Genomic DNA, 20,824 nt, shown 5'->3' with positions numbered 1-20,824 from the left:
ACGAATGTGTGGTTCAAAGAGTGTGATGCAAGTCCAAAAGAACAAATTTAAATACATTGTAAACCATTTTGATTAAAAAAACGAGAGATAACATCTATGGAAAGCATGAATGCAGAGGTTTGTCGGCTGGGTGCATTCATATAATTTTGCTTCATTTATGTCTTACCCTTCACCACAGGTATCCAAGGCTAACAAACATATTTTAAAATCACATCACTAAAGTCACAAATTACAAGTAACTTCTTTTTGCAAAATGTCATACAGGAACCAGTCCACTCCACCAAAAAGACTTTAAAGATTTTGAAGATTAAAGTAAGGAAGAGGTTTTAGAAGCCCCTTCTAAACCTACAGACATATTGTTAAGGATGCATGAAAGGAAAACAAACATAAAAATATCAAGTAAACTTCACATCAACTCAAGCTGGGTAGAGGTGACTCATGGGATAAAAGTGAATTTGGGAGCTTCTCCGTGTGAGATCTAACCAATGATCCCTAATCCCTGAACCTCATTAAGCAATACTTATTAGTCCTCAAACTTTCACAGATAAATATATTTCCAATTATATCCCAGGAAATCAAAATGTAGGTTGTGATACAGGGGTGTGTGTCCATCAAGGTTGAATGCATATCAGCTAGAGGTAGCTGAGGATTTCAGTTGGCTCGTTTTTTGACAGGAACTTTCCAACATTTGCAAATTTCTTTATGAACATGAAAGAAAGGGCTTGATATATTAAAAATGTAGATGTGAAAGAAGCAGAATCTGGCAGAGTCATCGATCTGGAATACCTGTGTTTTATTCTTCTCATCTTCAATTTTAGCATGGTGCAGCTGTCAAACACCCTCAAAAATTTCTATAAAGGAAAGAAGCTGCTCCTGGTCATTGCGCAAAAGCGGATATACAGTTGCATCACTGGATCGCACATGACAATGTGGTGGGTTTTTATGTGGGCTAATTGTGGCTGTCAGGTGGAGGTGTGATATCTGGCTTTGGGGCAGAAGACAGCTTGTTGACCAGCTGCTCTCTTCCAGCAATGCAAACATCTGCATTTATTCAGATTTCAGAGTGTAATTCTTTTTAAAAGTCTTAGGGCCTGAACAGACAGGCCAAAATAAAGTTGCTTTGGGCTACTTTGGAAGTGTACTGTTTAAATGTTGCATGCGTCCTAAGAGGCTGGAAGCTGCGCCAAAGCTGTGCTGCAGTCCTAAGGACTGGAACACAACTTTGGCTCAGCTTCTGGCCTCTTAAGATGTGTGTGTCATTTAAACAGCATAGCTCCAAAGTGACCCGAAGCAGCTTTATTTTGGCCTGTCTGTTCGGGCCCTTAGTTCTGACAAATAAGACTTGCTGTATTGATATACTATGTAGATGGGTGATTACCAGTGGGATTACTCTGGAGTACAGTACATGGTTTCAAACATCTAAGTTGCTAAAACAATTAGATAGAGGACCTCGGTAATGACTGCATAATCTTTTGGTATCAGCTAGAAAGCAATTCCTTTAGTGTAAAGGGTTGCTTCTGACACCTTTTAAAGGAAAATCTCATCTACAATATGCTTTGATTTGGGGAGAGCAGGGACTGTGATGTCTCATGCTGGGTACCGATCTCTCTGGCAGGCAATATACCACTCAAGAGCACTGCAAAATTCTGCAGAAGAATCTGAATTGGGCCTAAATGGATTTAGAATATTATTCAAGATAACAGTTTATTATGGTTAATATGGGCTACATATTAGGTTCAGTCTTACAAAATGATTTCAATCAATGGCTATATTCAAGTCATATAAATTAATATATGCTCTGTAAGATAGTAAAAGAAAAGGAATGTGGGGGAAGCAAGAAGAAAGACAAAAAATAATTGCATTCGTAGCAGATTTAATTTACAGTTCTACTTTTATTGCTATATTTAAGCAGTTGAGAAGGCCAGACAGTGATTTAGTTAGAATTCTGTTTCATTTGTCAAACAAAATGAAGGATATTATAACATGGTATAGCCTTAGGTGTATTGTCACTCAGTTCAGATACAGTTTTCATAGAGTTTGTAAAGAATGACATTAAAACCAAATGGGTTGGGCAGGGAGGAGATAGATATGGAATTTTCATATAGTAATTACACATGACAGAATGGTTATAGAAATGGTATGTCACCATGTAAAACTGGGTTTAACTATTCAGATTTCAGAAACATCACAAATACACATAGGGTTTGCAACAAAATGTTGCAGTGTGAACTCTTGCACAAAGTTCTAGCTACTCATGCCCTTTTCAGGGATATTCCATTCTCTTTCCCCTCTCCCTGGGTTTTCATTTTCTTCCACTATGCCCTCAGCCTTATATTGACACTGGCCATGGTCCGTCCTCATTGTACTATTTAAATTTATTTTTCAAAGAGGCAGAAGCTGCTTCAGGGGAATAGAGTTGTTTCCCTATTTCCTAAAATATCTTTTCAAGCCTAGGAGTCCCCTCACCCTAATTCATACTTCCCTCTTGTTTTTCATTGGCTCTATGTTGGTTAAAACTCTGTCACCACTCACTAGTTGAGTTTGTTGTTGGATGAACAGATACTATGGATTCTTTCACTGTTTACAATGCAGCAATTTTTCAGTCTCATGATATTACCATAACTACGGAGCATGAAAGGCAAAACAACAGCAAAAGGATTCATAGTATATGGAACCTTTGTGTCACTTCTGAGATGAAAGTGCTTTGCCATGGTTATATATAATGGTTTGTTGTTGCTGTGTGCCTTCACGTCTTTTCCGACTTATGGTAACCCTAAGGTGAACCTATCACAGGGTTTTCTTGGCTAGTTTCTTCAGATGGGTTTGGCATTCTCTGAGTCTGAGAGAGTTTGACCTGCACATAGTCACCCAGTGAGTTTCATGGCTGAGCAGGGATTTCAGCTCTGGTCCTTAGAGTCATAGTCTAATGCTCAAACCACTGCACTATGCTGGAATGGTACAGAATAACTATAACACTTAACAAGGCATATACAGTCAGACTTTCATATCCACAGGTTCTTTATTCATGGACTCAACCATCCACAGTTTGAAACATTTTTTTAAAAATCCTAAAGTAAACCTTGATTTTGCACTTTTATATCAGAGACACCATTTTACTACACCACTGTATTTAATGGGACTTGACCATCCACAGATTTTTGTATCCATGGGGGATACCAAGGGCCTACCCTATAGGCATATATTCTCTAACTTCTGGTTTCAAACATGTGGTAATAATATTATTAAGAAAGTCAGTCTACAGCTGTTATAGATAGTATATTCTTATTTTTGCCTTTTTCCTTGCATGTCCTGGTATGCTCCTGAAAGTCACTGTCCTCTTTTAGCTGGATAGCTGTGCTAAAAATATACTTCTCACTATTCAGAATCAGAGAGTTCTGCATTATTAACACATAGATCAGACAACCATGCTCTGAAGTCTGAGAGCAATAGGCAAAAGACCTGAATGCTGTAGTCTTTTCATTATGTGGCCATGTCAGACCAGCTGATCCCTTTAATGCTGCAGTAAAGCCTTCATATACTTGCAGCATCTAACTGACCTGATGCATGCCTTTGGTGTATATGTATGCTATCTTTTCTTTTCTTTCTGTGGTGGCCTGCCTCTTCAGTACAGCTACATAAAAGCACAGAAAGACCAGAAGTTTAAATATAGACTTCCTGCATGGTAAGCAAAAGTGTGCATCTACATGGACCAAAAAGTAAACCTGTGAAGGATGAGGATAATGGCCTATATTGCTATTTTTAAGAGATCTGATTACAAATGAGAGAATTTTTGATCCCTCTTTCTCCAAAGAGGGTTTTCCTGACAGTAAAAGTTACCCCGGATTGGATGGATGCAATGTGGTACAAATGGAAAATTGCATGGTTAATTCTTTTGAGACATACATCATTGTTACCAACATGAAACCAGCATTTTCTTTAAGATATGCTGCAGTTCTAATTTATGTCATCTTTGAATGGCTTTCTAGGATTACCAAAATGTATATATTATTATAAAGACAATTATGTTTCATTTGTATTTAGAGGCCTCTATTAATTGTTGAAAGCCAAAATGATGTAGTGGTCTGAGTGTTGGAACTGGACACTGGGGAACCAGGGTTTGAATCACATACATTGAAGAGGTGTATATGAATCCTTTCCAGAAGGAAGATCTATCCAGAAGATATTGTTTTATTTCTAGGATGTTTGACATGATCACATAATTTGGAAAGCAGCAGGGTCAGTCGCTGTCATTTGGATTTCCATGCTGATACACTGTGGGAATACTTTAATGAAAACCTTCCCAGTGCTCAGCATGCTAGGAAGCCGTCTGGGTCGATTTGACCAGCGGGTTTGTGCTAAAGCAAAGCATTGTTGCCTGGCAAATAAAGCTTTGTCACGTTGATTATAAATCTGATTAAAGGCTGGAGGGCCAGGATAGCAGTCTGACTCATCTAACACCAACTAACAACTGTCATCACAGGGTGTTTCTCCCTCCTAGGTGTGGAAGCTTCCCTTACTGCCTTTCCATGTTATCAAACAGCTGTGTTTGTGCAAGTGATTACTTTGAAAACTCTTTGATAAGACCATGAGATGTAATGAACAGCTGTTGTAGGATGTATCTAAAGAATCCAAATTTAATTTTGTATAAATTGGAGCTGTTACTCTGGGATATAAAGAGGAAAGACATATTGCACAGAAAGAAATTAAAAAAAAAACCCTTCCCAGATGAACAGAAACATTCTTAAGGCTTAGGTTATTAAGAATGCTTCTGTGTTGTAGAAATAAAGCACTTCAAATGCTGTACCACCATTGTATGAAAGCTCAGGATTTGTAGTTTTACAAGAGCTTCAGCCTTCTTTGCCAAAGAGTGCTGGTGCTTCTCAAAACTACAAATCCCAGGTGTCTAGGACAGATGTAAAGTTTTATTTCTACTGTGTAGATGTATTCTAAAGTATTTTATAAGGTACTGTAGTTAACCCTTTAAAAGTCACTGCTTCTCAAATGACAATTGTTTTCCATAGACTTCACTAGTATGGCATCAGCATAACTGATTTTTTTCATATTCTTTCTGAATAACTGGCCTTTTGTAAAATAAACATAAGTTTGCTTTGCTGTTGTCTGCAGTTTGAGACAGAATTTCTGCAGTAACAAAATAATATTTTTTCTATTATACAAAGAGTACTTTGTACTTGGGAAAATATTATTTTCCACAAGAATACCTTCATTACAATGATAATTGGTTTAAGTGAAGCTCTTGAAATACTCTAAAGCACTAAATAAATGCTGACTATCTTGTTAAAGTGGTAATGTTGGATGTTATGTTATTAAACTGGTAGTCAATAACTGTATCATTAGTTTAGAACAGGAAGGTGGTCAATCCACTTTTTTACCCTCATATGGCATATGACTGCCATTTTAGTATTTTGCTTAGGCATCCAAAGTCATTCTGGCTGGCTTTGTCAGTATGGCATTCATTTTAGAAGCTCTACTAAACAACATAGGACCTCATCACACGAGAGGCAAAGTGCCTAAATCCCATGGATAAATGGTGTTTAGATCCTGGGAAAATCCCACAAAAGTGGGATTGTTTTCAGACATGTCGGCCTAATTGAGCATTAACCCAACATTAACTTGTGCAGAAAGTGGGACAAATCGGCCGCTTTTTACTTTTAGGAAAATCCCAAAAGTAAAAAGTGGGCAATTTTGCCCACTTTTTGCACAAGTTAATGTCAGGTTAATGCTCAGTTAGCCTGATGTCATCTGAAAACAATCCCACTTTTGTGGGATTTTCCCAGATTCACATTCCATTTATCCATGGGATTTAGGTGATTCCTGCCTATGTGATAGAAGCAGAATTTTGGCAGTGGTGCATTATCAACATTTGACATTTACATTCCAGTTCTGTACCTGTCTTACTGTATATTTTAGTTGAAACATCTAGAGCTTCACCATATGTACTTAAATGGATGAAATAATATAATATACTATTCAATAATTCTTCCTCACTGAGGTTTGAATATGTTACCAGTTGCTTAGCAAAATGTCTTACATTCTTTGGCCACAACCATATATTCTTTTAGCATATGCTGGACCCATAGTTCCCTGACTGAGTGAACAATGTTTACCATAGCCTTGGCCTTGTGCAGTGGTTGGTTAGGTCACCAACCACCGTCTAAAGAGAGAGGAAAGTCCATGTATTTGCTTGAGGAATAATTGGCTGCATCAGGAATGGGAATTACATGGTCTCTGAGAAAGAATTTCTTCCACAATTATTTATAACGTGATTCCAGCTTTTACATTGGTATATAACACTTAATGCAGTATATATGAGGGAAAAGGTTTCACTCATTTGTAGTAGTACATTCCCTTCCCATTTTCTTATCAATGCCTGTAGTATATTTCCAATGCTAATATTGTCATCTCATCTAGATTAACCTTTCGGTATGATGAGTATTTTGTCTCAGAATAGATATAAAAGATAAAGCACATGTAATCCAACATATTCCCAAACTCTGAAAGAGTTTCCATTGGCTTCTATTGTGGTTGATTGTAACATTCAGCACAGCTAAACTACCTTAATGCAAAAAAACAAACAAAAAAATCTCATTGGTGTGAAACTGGCTTTCATTTATGTGTCAATAACTGATCTATCAGCTCAACCGGCTACTTCCAACAGTGTTATTACCACATGGACTCATTGGGAATGGTGAAAGCCTAGATGCTTATCAATTTTCTGCAGTTAAAAATAGACAAAAGAGAGTTATTTATAAATGGCTCTTCTCATCATCTCAAAGCCTCTTAACTGACTCATCATGAAAATCCAGTCTAAGTTTACATTATAGAGCCCAAATTAAAACCTCTAGTAGTTTGCTGGAAATAACAAGGTAGCCCTTGCCTTAGTCCTTCCTATTCATGTTGCCCAGACAGTGTTGTCAATTGTGGAAAGTTACATGCAACAATGATTTGAAATCTGTATTGTAAAAATGGTATTTGCTTATAAGTATATCGAATATCCAATGTCAGCATGTAGGAATACAGAAATAAAAGGACAAATTTTGTGTGTTCTTATTTGAAAATTACATTCTACTATCATTTTCCAAGGTAGTGAGTCTTCATAGACACATTCTTAACTATGATATTCTAGTGACAGAAATTTTAAGTGTACAATAAATTTTTTTTAAAAAAGCTGAGAATTCTAGTATAATTATTATGATTGAATAGTAAGTATTTTTCTGATCCAAGTTGGGCATGAATGTGGGAATTCAACAAATATCTGAATAGTAACCTTGTCTTTAAGATACTGCCCCCAAACTTTGTATATTTTGGGTGATCAAAGGCTTTGGCTGAGATCTGAGGCTAGGCAGAAATGTAGGCTACTTTGCCATATTTTTGCATTTGATGTCTAGGGTTAAAAGTACTGTTCTTTTTGTTTGAGCAAGGAAATATATAAAGGATAAAATAGTGAATTAAAATAGCAGAGAGTTAACAACTATATTGTTTGAAATGAATAAGTGTTGAGCTCTTTGAAAATCAATCATAATGTTTGTGATTTTTTAATCAATTTTGGGGTGAATAAAAAATTACTCTTCATTTTGCTAATGTGCATCCCTTTAATGTGTCCTTAAGATGGAAATTTCACTGTCACTTTAGCAAAGCTTTTAGTCCAAAAATACTGGACACTGATTTCTTTCTTTCTCTTTGTCTTAATTTTGAACAAAAAAAATGTTGTCATGGAAGATTATTTCCATTGATGCTGCCTGTTTATATCCTTATTTTATTGTATTATTTACTTATTTGTTTGATTCATATCCTGCTTTTCTCCCAAATGGGACTCAAAGCATATAGACTCTATGGGTTCAATCCACCATAAGCATTTTATTTAAAGGACTTTGATATTAGTGGAAAGTGACGTTATGCTTATCTCTTTCCCACTTAAATCAATGGACATTAGATCCTGGTTAGGTTATGGATGTGCATGGGGCACCCTTGCAATTGTGTTTGGATTACAGTTCTCATCAGTCCTAGTCCATTGCCAATTGTGAAGAATGCTGAGATTTACAGGCCAACAATATCCAAAAAGTTGCACTTTGCTAGATATTTTAACTGGAAAACATAATGTTGTGGTCTTCAGGCCCCTTTCTCTCTGTATTGCTGGTGCAGACGTTTAAAGGCCGCACCAGCGATACGCACAGTGGAAGGAGCTCCAAAACAGAGCTCCTTCTGGCGCTGCTGAAAGGGTGCCACAAGCACCCTGCAGCAGCGCCAGGATGTCATGTCCGTGCTGCAACATTTGGCTGCGGTGCAGCCGTGATGTCATAATGGTGGCGCCCATGTAGACAGGGCGCCGCCATTACAATGCAGCGGTTACGTGCTAGGGTTGCGGGGTGTCTGGAAAGGATGCCCTGAGGCAACTCTAGCAAGTATCCAGGCTGGTACTTTGTGCTGGTCTGGATACCGCCATAGTTGCTTATAGTTTTTAGCTTCTATAGTTCACTGTAAATGAAATACAAATAGCAAATTGTTACATCAGTTCAGAACAAAAAAAAGTATATTTAACCAAATCAAGTCAAATTAATTTAATAAAAGGGAATCCTGCCACTGTACACATATTTATTCCGTAAATAAGAATGGAGTTTCCATCTCACTTATTAGTCATATTAGCTGCTACAGCTCTTGCAAATGAATCCTTCAGCAAATAAAAAGCTACTATATCTGTTCTGAACAGAAAAGAGGTATTTAAGCAAACCAAATGAAGATAATAAAGGAGACTCCTCCAACTATATGCATAGATTTAGTCCATAAATATGCCATTTCATCATACTTTAAGCTTCTGAAGAAAAAATCCAATGCACATTGATTTGTGTGTATGTATATATATACACACACACACACACACACACACAAATATATAAACTGGAACGTTAGGAAAGATTTTGCTATATATGTTTCCTTGTCACTTCTGAAAGATACTCCAGCAGATTTTGATAAAGTATAATATGCCTAAATAGAAACACCAATAAATTAAGAAAAGGGAGGAAAATCCAGAGATTCACTTATTCCTAGCATATTACCATACTTGGCAGTACTGGGTAGAATTCCACTTATAATGATGGAACTGAATAGTCATCACTTTTAATGGATCAAATCTATGCAGTCCATCAGTGATGCTGTTAAATCTAATCAGAAATTAGGTTGTAAAATTAATGGCTTTATATTCTCTTTGAAGAGGGAATATTTAATAAATGTGGATCAGCAGCATTTCCCCCTGCATTGACTATTGTAAATTTCAATGTTTTATTGTAAACCTCAGGGCAGCTAAGCATCTGAATAACTATCTGTAAGCTGCTCTGAGAGACTTTAGGCTGAAAAGCAAGGTGTAAGTCCCATAAATAAATAAATAAATAAATAAATAAATATAAATAAATAAAATGTAAGCACATATCCAGTTGAGTGACTACCGTCATCGATTAGGAACAATTTCAAAGGGCTCAAATAGATGGCCCTTTTAAGCCACCGTCCCAGTAGCTTTGGAGCACAGTATTTTGATACTGCACATCATGAAGCCACACTGAAGTTGCCAGAAGTTGGGTGGCTGCCCAGACATGGGAGGCTTCATGATGCTCCGGCATGTAACATTTACATGCTGCATGCCATCAGAGTGTCATAAAGGTGCTATGGGGCCACCACGGGGCGGGCAAATCAGATCTTAACTGCTCCTTTTTTGGCCGGGTTGAAGGCAGATTGGGACTGCAGCATGTGTTTCCCATGGCCCCAATCCATCTTCAGAAGGGGAGGTTTCAAGCTACCCCTTCATGCCAGTCTGCTTCCCCCCTACATTTTACAGGAAATAAGTTTATAGTATAACCAGTTTGTGAGTGATATGAGTGTATTTGGAGACAGTCAATTCAAACATCATGTCAGAAAGCCAAATCAAAATATTCAGAACCTTAATATTTCTCATTACAAAATTCTCTGTCTGGGAAAAACTCTGATGACAAGGTCTTGATCAATTGATCAATCCGTATCCAAAGTAAAAGCATATATGAAAATGTGATTGGTTCCACATCAGTGGGGCAGAAGACATTTATCCTTCTTTATTAGAGAGCTCTGATGCCACAGCAACTACAGTACCCAGGCTTCCACTGCGTTGAACCATGGCAGTTAAAGTGGTGTCAAACTGGATTATTTCTGCAGTGCAAACACGGCCTTAGAAACCACTGCCACATCAGTAGGAAACAACTATTTCCACAATTGCAGGCACATTGTCTCAATGCATCATACGAAACAATCTCAGATAAAGATGTTAGAAGAGGCAAGAGAAGAGCTGGCTCATCTCATATGTCTATACAAAACAGGAAGCCATATGTATATGGATTCTACCAAGATCAACCACGTAGAGGTGTATTTTTCTCACAATAGGGATTCTTTGTAGGCATCAACTTAGCAGTGTTTGAAACAGCTTGCTAAGCACACATATTCACAGCTCTAAGTGCATGTATATACTAATCAACTATGGGAGAAATTATTTATTTTGTCCTTCTCTTATTTGGTCTTCTTCCTTGCAGTATTTCAGTCCCTTTCAAAATGGGGATTTTAGTATTTCAATCCCATTCTGTCCCCTCTTCTATGTCACTTATCTGTGTTGAACACACTTCTCCTATTTATCAAATATTGAGCAAAATGGGTAAAATGCTTCCTAATTTGTTGTTGATGGTTCTGCAAGTAACACAAATAACCAAATCATGAAAAAGTTGGGGGAGGGAATTATATCTCAAAAACTGGAGGACAAATTTAGCAGAAAATGTAGTGAAATAACTTTAAACCTGAAGGATAACTTAAAAGTGCATGAGAGAGAGAGGCTGCTTATTAAGATACTGTGATTTATAAACTATTTATAGTATAATCCTATGCATGTTGACTCAAAAGCAAGCCCTCATGATCAGTAAGAATTATTTCCAGGTAAGCTTTTTAAGAGCAATAGTCTGGGTTCACATTTTGGCAGTTTAAAAACTGAGAGGAAAATATTTGAATATACTTTCTGAAAGATTAAGTCCAATTCAGTGGCTCCCACCCGTGGAACTCCCTTCCATGGGAAGCTAGCCTGGCTCCCTCCCTGCTGGCCTTTTTATTTAAACTGGTCTTTTAAGATCTTGCAGGCTTGGTTTTATTGGGGGATGAGTGAGTTGGTTTTAGATTATTATTTTTAACTTTGTATGTTTTCAAATTTTATGTTTGTTAACCGCCTTGGATCCCACTTTGGGAGAAAGGTGGAATAAAAATAAAACAAATGAATAAAAAATTCAAAAGTACAGTCTGCATCTACAATTTTCAGAAGGCTTTTAGCACATGCCATCTCTTCAGCTGAAGCTGTCATACTATACTCACTTTTTTAGATCATATCTGATTCAATTTCAAAGTGACTCTTTAATTTTATGTTTTGCTGATGAACTGAAACCACACAAGACACTTGTAATGATGACTTAAGGTTTTCCCCCTTTAAAAACCAATCAAGCTGAGTTAGGAATTGATTGCTAATGTAGGAATCTATTTATGTTACCATTAAAAGAAATTAAACATCTATTGACTCGTATTGAGAGCCAGGTGACCAGTGTATAAAAAGCTAGATAGTATACAATCAATAGCATACATTCTTGCTTCCCTGCTTTCCCACAGCTATAGCTGCTTGAACTTTCAGTAGTCCAGTTTGTAAGCTCTTTTGAACATAGATACTAGGACCTCTGTAAGGTCCAAAGTACATGGACAGTGTTCAACAACAACAAAAAAGTTTTATTATAATAGTGAATAATGGCTGAAAAATACATAATCTATAGTATGCCTTATAGAAATCTTAAAAAAAAACATCTAAGGAGGAGTACAGACCGCCAGAAAGAGGCACGTCTCCAGCACCTGTTTGCTTCAGAGGAGCGCCGCAGCAGCCAAATTGTGCAACGCTCCTGAACAATAAAAAGGGAGTGCCGGGAAGTGGCTCCTTTTTGCGGTGCACTTCCACCGCCCCAAAGCGCCAGCAACAGTGCGGTGACATCACAGCTGTGCCATCACCAGTACATGCCGTGTCTGGCTCTCAGCCCACCAGGCAACCCTCGCAAATGACAAGGGCACCGCAAAGGCCCATCTGGATTGGGCCCTAAGTTATATGTATTGCTTGTTTGTTAGTAGATATTACATTTCACAACAAAGGATGCAAAAAGTGCAATTTTTTGCACTGAATACATACTGAATTGATGAGCAGTTTTCAAATGCTTTCTCACAACAGGAAGAAAATTGGTCAAATTGGTGCTTCTCTGAGAACACAAAAATAGTGAAGAATTTCATCCCTGTTATCAAGCAAAGACCTTTCTATGTTATGGTTTTTGTGTTTTGGTGCTACACTCTTTTAAGATGTACTTTTCAATTAATATTTCATCTTATTTTAATTCTACTGACAGTTTATTATCACTTTAACCTTAACTTTTTGGATGTTAGCTGTCTTCCCACTCTTGGGAAAAATAAAGGATATAAATAAAGTGACTGGTTGAAAGTGATTGATCCCAACTCAGATAGAGTGCTCAGTGGACAGTGGCATCTCTCCCTAAGTAGCTGATGAGAAGAATCACTTGTCTCAGGAGCATCAAGGGATCTTGCCTTATCACATACTATTGTGCAGGAACATACTTCATATTCACAGCAGAATTGTGTTCATCCCAACCCAACCTCCATACTTGCATGTAGGGTATGGCTTCTGCAATTTGATGTGAGAGGTCATATTTTGAATCTCTGTTCTGCCACAGCAAGGGTGACCTTGGGCAAGTCACACACTCTCAGTATATAGAGGAATCCAATGGAAAACCACATCTGAATAAATCTTTCCAAGAAAACACTAGGATCACCATAAATCAGAGTAAACTTAAAGACTGAATGAATGCTTCTGTTTACTGAGATAACCAGGGTACATGTCATAAGAATCATATACTGCATATATATATGATCAATACAAATATTTCAAGTTCTGAGATGTTTTGAAATAACAAGACTTTTTTTAAAAAACTTCTTTATAATTGTCACAACATGTTTCTTTTTGTTGCTTTGTTCTCAGAGTTTTACTGCTGGTTTGATTTTTTTAAACCCTTTGTAATTCCTGTGGCTAACTCCACCAGCCTCTCCGTATGTGAATAATTATCACTTGTTTTTAGAACATGGCCTCGCACCCTATAGTGTGTTAATTATCGTCTACCAAGACAACCCAATCTTTTGCCACTGACATTCATTTCACTCTTAATTCTAACTTCCCCTTGTCTTCTATTCTTGTACAGATTTGCCTACCCTCTATATATACTGTGTTTGTGAATGATTGTTATTCCTAGTTAATGCAGAGTAACTGACTTTTACCTTTTCAATTGCCTTCTTATATTTTTGTTTTTCACACAGCTGAAATATGATTATAAATTACAAATGGAGAATGTTATAAAGGGGGAAATGGAGTTAATTTGTAGCACAATTAATGATGTTTCATATCTGCATGTGCTTAATTTTATTTTTATTTATTTAAATGCTCTTTGGTAGAGATTCCAGGGCAGTTTACATAAAGAAAGGAAGGACAAACAACAAACAAAAAAAAGAAGCAAAGAAATAATGTAAAGCTGGTAGCACCAGCATTTTGATGTCGGTACAAGATTCTTTGGCCCAGTTGTTTAGATCTGACTTGGGGCCTTCCAGGTGTTATTGGACTGTACTTCCCAGTAGTCTTAGCCAGCATAGCCTATGGTGAGAAATGATGGGAACTGAAGTATAACAATATCTGGAGGACCCAGTGGTGTCATTTCAGTTGGTGACACCTGGTGAGGGTGCCCAGAAAGGACTGGTGGGGGGTTCCTGGTGTCCTCCTGTCACCTTGGTCATCTGCCCCCCAGCTGGCCACCTACTGCCTGGACAAATCACTATTAGGGGACAGTCCTGCAGCCTCCAGGTGGCCCCTTCGGAATCTTGTGCAGCTGCTGAGCAAGTGAGAAAGGGAGGCGACACTCTTTCTTGATTGCCTAGCAGTTGCAACAGTCTCAGTAAGTGTACTGCCCCAAGGTGTCACTCAATGTGGTATACACTTCCTACACCCCTGTAGAACCGCTGGTTGCCCACTCTGAGTTTGACGTTCAAAACATAAGATTTAATTAGGTCATAAAATCTGATCAGCTTAGTATTGTCAAAGCGTTAGGAGGATTCATAGCTGCTGAAAGAATGGACCCCCCCCCCAAAAAAAATAGCTTAAACTTCAATTATTTCTGTGGGACCATTTCAGACTGTGTGCTAAAACTCATAACCTTATGCGGAGGAGCTAAAGAAAGGCCTGCCCAACATCCAGTATGACCAGGGCTGGTGCTGGCCATACTATACCTGAATAAGGCTGCTATTATAGGTGGCAGCAGAAGTTGGTTATCAAGACATTGCAAGAAAATGTCAGTAAATTTATTGTTCTGTTTTGCTGCTGGAAAGGGGGGGGGAATGCTTGCGGGATGTTCTTGATTTCATGTTCAAATAAGTTGGTTAGCCATGAATGCTATTCACTTTGATGTGAAATGGGATAGGGAAACTGGCATTGTTTGCTCTTTCTCAGGCAAAAAATTCAGTACATTAATGAAAAGAGCTCATCCTTCTTCAGTGAAATTAAAAATGTAGTTAATTTCCAGTATTCAGAGGGGACTGCAGGCTATATAACTGAGAATGATGCTACATGTTGCTATCACACAGTGAAGAGAACAACACCGTTATCATATCCAATCTGCATTTCTACTGCATTCAGATGAACATTGAAATGTGTATCACTTTGGAAGCAATGCAGCATAGAAAGGTGGCGGCCCCACTCAGACTTAACAAGGAGGTGGGATTCTTCCACACATCATCTCCAGCAAATTAACCTACAGGATCTAGATCTTGCTTCCCAAATATCAGATGAGATGGTGCTACTTTGGATTGTAAACTGAATTTATGCAACTGTACACTATGCAAAATAAATACTTTAATATAAAAAAATGCACGAAGGAAAATTAGACAATTCTAGTGCAATGGGAAGGTTGGAATAAATCTAATCTTGTGAACTGTTATATGCAGTCTGAAGTAGTATAGTTTTGGCAGAGATATACCACATTATTCAGAGTGGCTTCACAGCCTGGATTTTACCCTCACTCCCCTCCCCCCCCCCCCAATTTCTTTTTGATAAGCAGAAATGTGATCTCCAGAAAAGCTCCAATCAATTACACCTGCCATGCCAGCTGCATGTTCTTATGCAGGGCAGATTGTTGTCATGCAGATTTATTCTTTTGTTACTTGGAGGTTTGACTATTGTAATACACTTAGCTGTTATTGAAGCCAGCTTGGAACTGATTTAGTGAAAAATGCTAACTTCATCTCCTGTTATAATATCAAGAGATTGAGTTTCCTTGAAGAATATTCACTTGGGTCAAATAAACATCCTTCTCCCATTCTCTTGACAGGGATCACACATAACCCAAACTCCAGTTTTGGTCCAAACAGATCAGATGGTGTCCAGGCTGTTCAGCACCAAAACCAGGGTATAGCCCTCTTAACACACATTTTCTCCAGATCTTCCCAGAAGATCCAGAGCCACCTGTCCTGACACTGGGTGACTATTTCAAATTTTTTCCTGCTATATCCTGTGTCACCCAGAATGTCTGCCTTTGCTGTGGGTCTCTTGTTCTGAGGTCAGAATGAGGTATTCAGCCACATGATCATCACTGGACAGCTCATTCTGCTGCAGTGAAGCACCACTGCAGCAGCTATGCTGGGTGGCACAGTGGGATGCACATGCAAACTGTCAGAATGGAGGGCTTGAAGTAATGGTGGGGAGGTTGGAGCAGGGCTAGGATACTGTTGGCTGCCTCCAGACAATACTGGTCTGAGCAGACAGAACCTCAGTGCTATAGAGGTGGTTTCTTTAATAAAATGAAAGGAACCATTTGGGATCAAAGAGTAACTTCAAGGCTGGATCTTTGAAACCTGAGCCAGACTGAGTAAACAGATAGAATTTCAGCTTATTGAAGAGCATTTTGAAAATTAAAAAAAGAAACAAACAGAATTTTTTTTAAAGGACAAGGAAAATCAGAACATTCCAAACCATTTTAAAACTGGAAAGAGAAGCAGAAATCAAAGGAAGCAAGGGAGATTAGACACAGTCATGTTCAACACCGCATCCTAGGTCATAATCAGACACTTTTGAATGAAGTCAAATGAGCAGTGTATAATGAAACACACTGCTGAAGTTTAAGATTTCACTAAATATCAGAGAATCACTAGAAATAACCCTGTTGAAAACCTGTGTTTAGTGTCTACTCATGCTATTTCAGCTGCTTTCCAGTTTTGGTTCTATAGGTAAAGCTCACCCTGGAAAGGAGAAGTTTGCTTGAATTCAAAAGAACTATAACATATTGAGGATTTTGTGCAGGAAATCTTCGCTATCCAAGGCAGGGGTTCTTAATCTTTTTTGTGTTATGAGCCCATAGATGCCTATGGACTGCAATAGTACACAATGTAGTGGCAGGTCCAATATATATATATATGCAGCTCCAGCCTATGGAATCCTGAGATTTCTAGTTTTACAAAATATTTTGGCTTTTCTGCCAAAGCATGCTTGTGCCTCACAAAACTACACATTTCTGGATTCTGTAGGATGTAGACACGGTAGTTAAAGTGGTGTCAAACTGCATTATTTCTACAGTGTAGATGAACTGACAGTTAAAATGGTACAATTACGCTCTGTATCATGCAGAGAAGGAAAACATCCAAAAGTAGTGTCCCAAAGGGATGTGTTGTGGCTGGGAGCTTGATTGACATCGAATCATTATTTTGAAATTTTGTATTTAGAGTTCTATGTTGACACTAATGTTTCAGCATAAAAGATATTCACAGAACTGCTTCTTAAAATTAGCAACAGTTTGGATCTTTCTAATAAATAACTGAAATTGCATTACTGTAGATAACTAAAATAATCTTATTTGGCACTGAGTGATTTCAACTGTGATTACTAAAAAGGTTTAAAATAGTTCATCTCCCATGAAGCATAATTATAAATGACAGGGGAATCTGCTATAAATATAGAATGACTAGGTAGGCTGTTATGACAACCTGAAGGAAAGCAAGCTGGGATAAACACAACTTCTAGTCCCTTGAAATTTTCTTTACTATTTTTAAAATGTCAGTAAATTTCTATGAATATAAATGCTTTTCATTTTCATGTCTATTTAATGCTGAGCCAGTAAAAATCTGCTAAACATGTTTGTCGCAATATACTGCACCTTCTATTTTTCTGCCTGCATTCCAAGCATCTATTGAATTGAACAGCTTTATAGAAATGTTTATTTTTATGCAAGAGAGGTGCAGGATCAGCAGCTGCTTTAGAAATGATTAAATAGTAGATAGATTTGAATAATAAAATTTAAAGAACTTTGCTAAGCTTTGAGGTTATACCTCAACAGATGACAGGACATCTTTTTCTTCTTCTTTTTTTCCCAGTGGCATGGTTGGCTACTTTGGGTTTGTTTGTTTTTTAAATCTGCTGTGTTCAGGTGCCATGTTTTGCTGAGAGAGGAAAGAATGTGCACAGAAGCACAGAAAACATACTATATGCATCACTGAAACTTATTGCTTATCTTTATTGCATTAGAGTAAATGACCTTTTTTTACTCCTGCCAAGTCAGTCATATTTTAGTTCTGCACTGAATCCCTTGTCAGGAGCTAAGATCTGAATCTGTAGAAAACAACAAGAACCAGCTAAATAAATGCCTCACTTTCAATATGCATGCACAAATTGTCACACTGTTTCTTACCCCAGTTCTTGTTGGCTGACTTTTGCAAACAACTCACAATTTTGCATATACTTGAACAAGTTAACATATCCTACCTCTGGATGAACCCACCCCAATAATACAGTTGACCAAAATAAACCTATTCACATATATGGCTGCCTGCTAGATCAAGCTATCAACACTACATCTACAGTGAAATAGGATCAGCCATGTAATCCTGAGATATGCATTGTGAACCCATGGAAGAATTCATCATGAGAGACAGACAACCAATAAACTGACCTTGAATCTCAAGAGGTTCTGTGGGTAGGTGGTTCTTCTCTCTGTGAATTAGGTGTATTGTTTATTATAGATGGGGTTACACCCTTGAACAAGCAGGTATGCAACAGAGGTGCAGGCATCAAGAACAGAATTGGGAGCTTCTCCACACCGTCTTCCTTTCTCTCCAACGGTGAGGTAATAACTGTTTTGGAAGGGGATGGCTATGGCTGAAGGTTAGTTGGGAAGGTAAGAGAGAACAGGTTTCGTCATCCTGCTTGGCAGAGTTTTAAGGTACCTTATTCTGCTCCATGATCTGTTCAGGATTAAAGTTACAGTATCTATACCCCATATCCAACCTGGCAGCACTAATCTGGCGTTGCCCTTGAAGATATCCTGGAAGCTTCAGCTACTGTAAAATAGGACTGCTAGTGTTTTACTAGGTAGAGCCAGGTGGGAACAAATTACACCAGCCATACAGGATCAGCAGTGGTTTGTAGACCCAATTCAAGGTGTTGTCACTTGCGTATAAAGCCACAAATAATGTGGACCCCAAACCCCAAAGGGATACCTCTCCTTATAGAAACCTGCCCACTTCTTAAAACCCACAAGGGAAACTCTTGCAAAGCGCCTTCTACTGTTTGTTACATGTTGGCTACAGAATGAGACTTCTCTGTTGTGGCACCCCAAGGAGGAGTAATTAATGCCAATCTTCTATTTCCTTTGGTGCCAAGTCAAAACTTCTGGTTGTCTGACATTTTTGGCTAATTACGGTAATCTGGTTTCACTTCCTTTTGTTATTAGAAGTTGAATTTCCCTTACCTAGAATTTTAAAAGCCGAAATACTTCAAAACCCAAACTTTTTTCATGGGTGTCTAAGATAGTGGCACCCTTGTTCTCTGGTCCTTTAATGTACACAAACTTTGTTTCATGCACAAAATTTAAAAATGTTGTATAAAATTTGCAAACAACTGTAAATTGTTTATGTTACAATTACAATTATTACCATTACCATTACATTCAGTGATATATGAGTACAAAACATTAGTACCAAAAAACTTACTAAGGATTCAGTATGGGGGAGAGGGTGACACTATGAGTTACCACACTGGGTGACGTCAACCCTAGTGATCCCAGTGTAGTCAAAGGGTGTGGATAAAGTCAGACTCAAAATTCAAGGGCCAAATCCTACACTATAAATAAAGCTTATTTAGTAGGGCATTGGTCCAGCTACTTACAGCATTATCATGTCAACAACAGCACCCTGGTTTCTATAATATATTTGCTTAGACATTACACAATTCAACACATGAAGGCAGATGAGATATTTAAACTGGAATTCACTGCCTGCCTTGTAGTTTTGAATGCCAACTTGGATGCCTTTAAAGGAAACTGGACAAATTCAGTGGCTATAAGCCAGGTTCACTATATTTTAACTCCATATCAAAAACAATATACTTTTGTATATCAGTTGCTGAGGAATGGATAATGGAAGGAGCTGTTGCACTAAAGTCCTGGTGATGGGTTTCCATAGCCAACTGACTGACCAATGTAGGAAGAGAATATTGGACTACATGCATTCTTGGTCTGTACTGGAATAACTCTTCTTTTGGAAATAACTCTTTTTATCACTCTTCATATGAGGGCTTTTCATTTACCTGTGCAAGTGAGTACATTGAAATGGTTCCTTATGGATAATAATTAAAAGAATACCAGAACTGAAAGGAGGCCAAAGTATATCACAAACCAAGTAAAAATCATAGCTGTGTTTGTTTTAAAAAGCTGCATTTGTGCATAACAGAAATAACTTTTCAAGTTAGGGTTTATGGGTTTGTCATCTTTTGTACACTTCCTGCTTGATGCTTAAGTTATGACTGTTCTTAATTTACCTTATACACAATTAAGGAAGAGTGAACTGTGAACCAATTACTAATATTCAAACCATCTTCTCAAAACCATAAGGAAGTAAAAGATTTATCTAAATCTTTATGCTTTTACTTTGCCTGACTCTTTTTAAAAAAATCTATGTGCTCTTCTGAATTGTTTTCCATTTATGGATCTAGGCTCAGTGTAATTCTTTTGTAAATACTGAATGCCGACTGAATTGAAAAGGCTTCAGAAAACATTGCCACACTCTCTTTGCTAACCTGTAGCATCTCTGGGAATGAACTTGAAAATCACAAGCAGCAGTGAAGAATAAGCTATTGGACTTGAACATGCCATTCCTATTTTGTCCTAACACTGCTTGCAGCTTTAGATTATGCTTGCCAAAAGGAAGCTCTTTGTGTATTTTCAAAGGCGGGAAGCTGTCTGGAAAGGAAACCCCCTCTGACCTTCCTCTTCAGAGGCAAGAGTGTGTGACTGCAGGTAAGGAAAGATAACTTCATAAGAACACAGGGCCTGGGGGAATTGCAAAGATCATGCTATTTACTTTGATGTCTAACCCTTGGAACAAAAACTGCATCCCCTGCTGAATCCATCCCAGAGAAGGTGAGACACATGAGGAGTTCTGCTGCTGACCTAATGCAAGGATTCCATTGGAAACTAAAACTTTCATCTTTGTTCTAACTTAGGGTAGAGCTAACCAGCAATTTTCAAAGCATGTTTGGCTCTTGCTAAAGCTGGCCCACACAGCAGACAGAGAAATCTGTGGGGACCATTATGAAATATGCAACCTGCCCAACAGGATCATGGGAAAGAAAAAGGAATAGCTATTCCATGTCCCACAAGGCTCTAGTTTTATCTAATCTCCACAC

General features: G+C 38.0%; 1 protein-coding gene across 1 annotated transcript in view; it reads right to left on the bottom strand.

The window, feature by feature from the left end:
• NRIP1 (nuclear receptor interacting protein 1) overlaps window positions 1–18,148 on the bottom strand; it is a 121,775-nt gene extending 103,627 nt beyond the window's left edge. The window contains exon 1 of the mRNA XM_089512173.1: window positions 18,093–18,148. The gene's annotated coding sequence lies outside the window, so the exon portion shown is untranslated. The remainder of the gene's footprint in view (window positions 1–18,092) is intronic.
• Between the last annotated feature and the right edge of the window lie 2,676 nt (window positions 18,149–20,824).

The sequence above is a fragment of the Sceloporus occidentalis genome, unplaced genomic scaffold (assembly GCF_023333645.1).
Source record: "Sceloporus occidentalis isolate IW3139 unplaced genomic scaffold, rSceOcc1.0.p SCAF_2, whole genome shotgun sequence".
NCBI lineage: Eukaryota > Metazoa > Chordata > Lepidosauria > Squamata > Phrynosomatidae > Sceloporus > Sceloporus occidentalis.
This window is presented reverse-complemented; position numbering and strand designations above follow the sequence as displayed.